Here is an 8753-nt window from a genome sequence, read left to right as displayed (position 1 = left end):
AGCTCAGCCACTTCTAGTTTGGTTGGAAGCGAAACTCGCCCACAAGCACACGGCGGTCGGCGGAACAATAGAGTGTAGACTGAGAAAAAAATAAAAAAATTGGGAGAGGTTTCTCTGCGCTAATGGCATAGGGAACGTACAAGTGAGGTAGTGTCAAAAGACTCAAAACGGTATCTTATATAGGACAGCAAGGTCAGTTTATGTGAAGACAAGAAAGATAGACACGGATGTGCTAGTGTATCCTGAGACCGGATCATGTCCTTGTACAAATACCATCCAAGGTCTTCCAGGGCCACTCACATGAAATCCACTCTTCCTTTGGTCCCATTGGATTCCGGTCCCATGTGGATTCCATGTGACTTGCCTTAGAGGGCCTTGGACTGTACTTGTACAAGGACATAATCCACAATCGCGTACCTAACTCCCTGGCTCAAGAACCTTTTCCCTTAAAAATTAATTGATTTGAGATAGGGTGTAGGGAGATAAGAAGAATGAGTTTATATCAGGCAAATAAAATCTTGATATCGTATATTGATATATATCGGTATCGGTTGGTACTAATATTGATACTTTGTTGGTACAGATCACTCAATAGGACTAAAAAAATGGTGTTTTGATCTCGAATTGATCCAATACAAGTATCGGTATCAGTAATGATATCGGCAGTGCTCAATATCGTGATTTAAATCCCTGGTCCAAACCCTCTTTACGTATGTGGAGAGAAATTACTCTCTCCGTGCACTCCAATGCTATACCACTTATGTAGTCACCTCCAACCTCTCTCCTTGTATTATTGCTAGATGCACAAGACTACCACATATAATATGTGTATAATACGTGTATGCATTTCTTATTTTATTTGTTGAAAGTGAATTTACTGATGATGATAGTCATGTATACAACTTGTGGCTTTTTGAGCAGGGGAATGGAATGCGGTCACTTTGTCCTACACATGATGGACATTGCCTTCCTAGTCAGGGTATTTGCAACATTGTTCATAGCTCGTGGAATACAAGTAAAAGAGATAGAATGAAGCGAACCGTCTTAAACTATCCCATGTAATAGATACAGTTTAGACTTCAAAGCGTGGCTTTTATAGCAAAATATTAAAATTACACGACTTAAAAAGCATTGTTTGGCGAGTCTCTATCTAAGGGGATTGAGTCAACCCTCTTCGTCTTCTCTCTCTCTCTCTCTCTCGGCTACCCAAATTTGAGAGCACCAAATGGTCTCAGTCGACTATGTTTCTGGTCTGTAAGCCCTTCTTTACTGTGATCTATATTTATGATCACTAGACTAGTCGATTCCATGATCATAGACCCTTAATTTCATCCCTAGCTAAGAGATGAAATTAAAAATATAGAAAAAAGAACTCTGTCCGGGAGTGTGGCCTACGCCAACAATCCCATGAGTCTATATCTCTTCTCTCCATATGAAAAAGAGAGATAGACTCATTATGGAGGGTAAACATTACGCATTTCATGGGGGTAGGGCGATCATTTCACCCCATGTATCTGGGCGCAAGCGCCACGCTCCAATATAGAAACCATTTCCCCATTGTTTTTATTTCAATTACAAGGCTTCCTTTTGATAAAACTATTGTTTACATACTATTATTTTGTTTAGGTGAAAAGTTTTGTGCACGGCCATGCACAAGGTCATCAGATGGGGATAAGAATCCCGTCAAAATGACTAAACCCTCTCCTATTTACACGACGTCGATGCCTCCCCCCCCCCCCTCCCTTCCTCTTTAATTTGTGTTATCAGGTGATGTACATGTATGTTGCATGGCGAATATAAACTCTCTTTTTTTTTTAGGATTCCCATATGTAGCGCATACGCACCCCGAGCAGGTTTGGATGAGAGTGATAAAATACAATTCTGGGAGCACATGGATGGATTAGTACAGGGTTTTGGTTCGGGAGAGAAAATTATTATTGGAGGGGATCTTAACGAACATGTGGGCAGGGATCGTAGAGGCTCTGAAGAGGTTCACGGAGGATACGGAGTTGGAGAGAGGAATGAAGAGGGGATATCAGTGTTAGACTTTGCGATAGCGTTTGACCTGTTGATGAGCACATTTATGTGTGAAATCTTAGGGCATAAAGCATACATTTTACCACATTGGACAGAGTTACTCGCTGCTTTCTTGTGCTTTTCAGGTTGTAGATGATTTCTTGTGAAAATGGAGGAGATGATGCTAAGAAAATGTTTTTAAGCAGTTTAGAGGTGTTAATGGCTTGGATACGTAGCCCATCGAGTCAGCTTCGCAATGGTTTAAATGGCACATGATTCCAAGTTGAAACGAAGAAATTACGGCCGTTTCCGTAACGAAGCACGAAAATGGTCTACAGGGGTTTATTTATAATTATTGATAGTTGGTCGGGGACAAAGTAAAGCGAAAGTTTGGATTCTAGGGGCCTTAATGCAATAACTATAAGTTATATTTCCTGTACCCGAAAGATTTCATTTGGGGGGCTCTGGACAGTCCAACTTCAACTTGAGATATCTTGGGCTCCCGAACTCCAAATTGGACGAAATTTGGGTCTATGTTGGGTGATTTTTCGGAAGGAACACAATGGTGAGGTCTATATAAGCACCCCATGCTCCACGTTTTTTGCAGGATAGAATGGGTATTTTATTTATTCTTGAAGGAATCCTAGTCATCACCCTTACTCTCTCTCTCCTCCAACTTCTCAAGGGCACTTCTGAAACTCTACTTGGGATAGATTTATTTTGAAAGATATTTTCTCATCTATGGAAGGTTGAAAAATCAAAGATGCTTTGATTTTATTGCTTGGAGAAGATATCTACAAAGAAAATGAAGCACAAGTTAGAATTATAAATTTACTTTTCTAAAAATATAAGGTCTATGTAAATAATATTCTCTTCTTCTTCTTTCTATTTTTTTCTTTTTTTCTTAGGATTCAAGGCATTGTAAAAGATGAAGGAGAAGAGAATATTCTCTTTTCTTAGGGAATATTTCTCCTACACTTCCCCCTTCTCTCTTCCCCTATAAATACCCCTTGCCCTTTGGGTTGTAAGAAGTTAGTTTCTTTGGTTCAGTTTTTTGTTAGTTTCTAATTCAATTTTAATTCAGTTTTTTAGTGTAATTTTTATTTCATTCACTTAGTGAAATTTTCTCTTCTTTTCCTATTTCTTGGCTTAAGTTCTTTTTGATTTCAAGTTCTTAGTTTTGATTTCATAAGTCTAGTTTAATGGTTGTAATAGTTTTAGTTTAAAGCTTCCTAGTCTAAGTTCCTATGTTGATGACAAGACATGGAGATTTAGAAGAGGAAGCCATGGTGAGTTTATTCAAGTATTCAAGCACATCAAGGTATCTCATTCTCTAAACCCTTAATCTCATTCTCCCTTTCCTCCATCTCTCTCTATCTTCTTCTTCTTCTCCCTCTATTTCTTTTATTTTTTTTATATGATTGTGGTATGTGGATGCACTTTTATTCCCTTGTTTCTTTTTATGTGATTATGAAGTGTGGTTGCGTTTTTGTTATTCCTTTCAATTCGCTTTAGTTTAATAGGTTAGATGCTCATGTGTTAGGACGTCAATTTAATCCCTTAATTTTGTTAGATGCTTATGAGTTAGGAGCATTAATTTTCATTAGTTTAATTTAACACTTTAATTTGGTTCACTTTGCATTACTTTTAAGTTAATTAAATAGAGTGGCGTATATCACCTCGTGTTCGACCCGTAGCTATGATTGACCCGTACGCTTGCGGTATTATTTTAACTCAAACACCTGTGTATTGCAAATACCTTTTTAAAAAAGAGAGGTAAACATTTAATTACCTACAAGAGTGGGCACCATGCAAGCCAAATAGATTTTTTCCTAACAAGAAGGTCTGACAGACCTTTATGTAATGACTGTAAGATTATACCAGGAGAGAGCTTAACCGCCCAACATCGACTGATGGTCTTAGATATGTACCTTAGTACAGGACAACGTAAGAAGGCAAAACAAGTTTGTGCTAAGATAAGATGGGGGCGACTCCAAGGAGTTCTCTTAGAGTCATTTTCCGATAAAGTAGCTCTACAAGGAAAGTGGGATTATGAGGGAGATACCAATGAGATGTGGACTGAGATGACCACTTGTATTAAGAAGGTTGCTAAAGAAGTCCTAGGGATTTCAAAAGGTATGCGTGTGGCCCCTAAAGAGACTTGGTGGTGGGATGACGAAGTTCAAGCAGCCATTAAGACTAAGAAATCTCATTTTAAGACTTGGCAAAGGACTAAGGAGGTAGATGATAAAATGAGATATTATGCAGCCAAAAAAGAAGCTCGAAAAACTGTGGGAAAAGCAAGAGCGAAAAAATATGATGACCTCTATAAAAAACTTAATACAAAGGAAGGAAAAAATACAATTTATCGGATAGCCAAAGTAAGAGAAAGGAAGAGCAGAGATTTGGATCATGTTAGATGCATTAAGAGTGAGGAAGGTCGAGTATTAATACGAGATGAGGACATTATGGAGAAATGGGGTGAATATTTTTACAACCTACTTAATGGAGCTATCTTGACCGATAGGATGGATTTAGAAGTGGAGAGGATTAGTCTTGAAGCCAACACACGTCATGAACATCTACAACGAGTTGGTGAGGCTGAAGTTAAAGAGGCCCTCCGGAAGATGAAAGTTGGGAAATCACCAGGACTCATCCCAATCGAAGTGTGGAAGAGCTTAGGAGCACGTGGGATATGTTGGCTAACCAAGTTGTTTAACAAGATTTTGAGTACAAAGAAAATGCCAGATGAGTAGAGGAAAAGCATTGTAGTCCCAATTTATAAGAATAAAGGTGATATCCATAACTGCAATAACTATAGGGGCATAAAACTAATGAGTCATACCATGAAACTTTGGGAAAAAATCATTGAAGTTCACTTAAGAAGAGAAACTGTTATATCGGATAACCAATTTGGTTTTATGCCAGGGAGATCCACGACAGAAGCTATTTACCTTTTAAGGAGACTTATGGAAATATTTAGAGCGTACAAAAGGAACCTCCATATGATCTTTATTGACTTAGAAAATGCCTATGATAGAGTCCCTAGAGAGCTCATTTGGCATGTCCTAGAGAAGAGAAGGAGCTCAAGTAACTATGTGGACATAATCAAGGACATATATGAGGGCGTGGTGACGAGTGTCAAAACTGCAGAGGGCCAAAGTAGTGAATTCCCTATAACAATTGGGTTACATCAAGGATCAGCTCTAAGCCCCTATTTGTTTGCACTCATAATGGATGATTTAACCAGGCACATTCAAGATGAGGTCCCTTGGTGTATGCTTTTTGCTAATGATATTGTTTTGATGGATGAGACAGTGGAAGGGATTAATGCAAAGCTAGAGTTATGGAGATCAAACTTGGAATCGCGAGGCTTTAAGTTAAGCAGAACAAAGACAGAGTATTTGATGTGTAACTTCAGTCAAACTAGGAGAGGTGATGAAGTGGTGAAACTTGAGGAGCGATGGCTACCACAAAGTGAATGCTTTAGATACTTGGGGTCAACCATTAACAAAGAGGGTGATATAGAGGATGATGTTTCCCATAGAATTAAAGTATGATGGATGAAGTGGAGAGGTGCATCGGGAGTGTTATGTGACAAACGCATGCCTATTAAGCTTAAAGGAAAATTCTATCGGACAGTTATAAGACCAGCCATGACTTATGGAGCGGAATGTTGGGCAGTTAGGAAGAGTAATATAGATAAGATGAGTGTAGCAGAGATGAGGCTGTTGAGGAGAATGTGCGGCAAGACTAGGAGAGATAAAGTAAGGAATGATTGTATTAGAAAGAATTTGGGAATTGCACCAATCCAGGACAAGCTTCGTGAGAGCCGCTTGAGGTGGTATGGTCATGTCCAACGGAGACCTATGGATGCACCGGTAAGGAAGAGTGACCAGATTCAGTTTGACGGAGCTAAAAGAGGTAGGGGCAGACCTAAGATGACTATTGGAGAAGTGATAAGAAAGGATATGCATGCGGTAGGGCTCAATCCTAGTATAACCGTAGATAGAGTTGTTTGGAGGACTAGGACCCGTGTAGCCGACCCCTCGTAGGGGAATGTTCCTGGGATGCTGTTTTGACCTATTTTTCCTTTACTTATTTTCTATTCTTCTCTCTTTTACTTCTTTTTACTTCTCTTATTTCTTTTACTATCATAGCTTCGGATCCATGTAGCCGACCCCATTTAATTGGGATAAGGTTATGGTTGTTGTTGTTGTATATGAACCGTATTATTACTGCGTGCGTTGTAACAAAACCTCCAACTACCAATCAAAATCTGAAAGAAGAATAAGAAAATAGTGAATGAGAGAGAGAGGAACGTGCAACATACCAGAATAGTCTACCGCTAATAACTACTCTTATTTATAATAATGCTGATTACAATCATAAAAAGGAAACTAACTCTTACGTACCTAATAGCTAGTCGTAACCTCCATAAGAAACTAAACATAGTTACCATAAGAAAGATCAACTAACAAAAATAGCTGAAACTACACCTATGACTTAAACAAAGAACATCCCATGATATGGAGGTCTATATGGACACCCATAATCGTCACACGCATACACTTTTAACACTCTTTGCAGCATCTCAATAGCTAGTTAGCTACGTTACATAAGCATTTCTTAGAGAAGATCGATAGTAAGCTTCACAAAGGAGATAGAAAAATATACGAAATACAACAACTACGTCATAAGCTCTTCTCACAATAACACAAATAAAAATGTAGTATGAGTTACTACAATCTAAGATATGATTAGTAAATATCAAATTCAATCATGAGTCCCAAACATGTCTCATATAAAATTCCACTGATAAAAATACAGTATATGTTACTGCGAATCAACAACAACATCAGGTTGTTGAGGACCAAACAACCACATAAAGTTGCTATAGACCAAATAAATTGCATTGTTGTTGAATACCTTTTTCATATATAAAATTGTTAATGAGGACTTGAATAAATAATTAATAATAATCTTTGACAGGATTTACATAAAAAAAATATATCTTTGACAAAAATAATATTGAGCACGTAACATGAACAAACCTTCAACTGATGACTTGAGTAGATATGAATCTTCAACATCCCCCTCGTGTATAGCATCACGTACACATAGACAAATAAATAATGGATAAAATATAATAAAAATATTCCACCATTATATGACAACAATAATCAACATCACGAAGGATGAGCATCACAAAATATCTCATAATCATAAGCAGCCACAAATAAGATCCCAATTAAATAATCTTCAATCACCCCTTCACGATGGCAAATAAAATGCCAATTAAACCGAATTTAAATAAATATAAACAAATACCTTCCAACAATAGCAATAATAACCACAACTCCATGCAAATACCAACCCTCAATTAATTGCAACCCAATTTGATGGAATGTAGGGGTCCAAGATCCTAATTTGGGTGCTAGCACCCACAAATGGTATTTTGTAATTAGTGAATGTATGCATGTTTATACTTTGGAGAATTCATGGTTTTCCTCTAGTCTATAGAACAACAACAAATCAACCTTATCCCAATTAAGCGAGTCCAATTACATGGATCCTTGCCTTGATCGTGTAACCAATACACAAGCACACATAGGCATATAAATGGATGGAATTTTTTATTTCACAAGGGTGAGGTGATAATTTCGTGCACTCCTATGTGAACCTAGATCATGTCCTATTATAAGTATCGTCCAAGGCACTCTAAGACCAGTCACATGAAATCCACTGTGAGACCTGCAGGAGAAGTGGATTCCATGTGAGTGGCCCCTGGAGGCCTTAGACTGTACTTATACAAAGACATAAAATTCCATTATATTATCATTTTTGAAGTACAAATGTAAAATGATACTATTTACTCGCATTTTAATAAGAAAATCCCAATTTTAAAATATTTAAATTTAAGTTTTTTATTTTATTTTATATTACATCGAAATCTTTTGAATTTGGAAATAAAATAAGAATTCTCCAGTCTCCACCATTTTGGGGCAGGACAGACCACGTTCTGATAAAATATATCATTCACGTGAAGCCCATAAAAGGGAAAGAATAAATTAAAAAACACAAGTAATAGGTAAATTGTCTGTGACGTTTGTGAGGAAGTTTTTTTCTTTTTGTTTCATTCTAAAATTAGATTTCCAAACTATAATTAGTAAAAATATGATAAGAAATTTATTTTATGTAACCTATTTAAATAACAGAGAGGAAAACAAGAAAAGGAAATGTATCTATCTATGTAATCTGTCTGCAACCCCTCGCACGGCAAAACAGTAGAGAGGGTAGAAAAAGCCAAAAAGAAGGTACGTCCTATACAACAGGAACAGGAGTTCTACAGTTCTGATGTTCATCTCTCTTCCTCATTCTTAAAATTCTGAAAATTACAGTCAAGCAAAAACATAAGAAGCAAAACCCAAAAAAAAAAAAAAGAAAAAAAAAAAAAAAGAGGGAAAAGGGGAACTAATGAGCTTATGAGCTGATTCAGAGAACAATTATGGAATGAAATCTCCCTGGATCTTGTCCTCACAAATCAAAACCCTATCCACTATTTACTGTTTCGATTTTCAGTCCGCCAGAGACCCAATATTATTCTAGGGTTTTTATTTTTGGTATTTATTACAATTTTTTTTTTTTTTGAGTTTTTTCTATCTACTGTTGTTTCGTCGAGTATCTAAAGTTAAAAAGTTTTATTTTTTCCCCAAAGTAAAGTGTATAGGCGGTGG

The sequence above is a fragment of the Telopea speciosissima genome, chromosome 3, assembly GCF_018873765.1.
Source record: "Telopea speciosissima isolate NSW1024214 ecotype Mountain lineage chromosome 3, Tspe_v1, whole genome shotgun sequence".
NCBI classification, from domain to species: Eukaryota; Viridiplantae; Streptophyta; class Magnoliopsida; order Proteales; family Proteaceae; genus Telopea; species Telopea speciosissima.
This window is presented reverse-complemented; position numbering follows the sequence as displayed.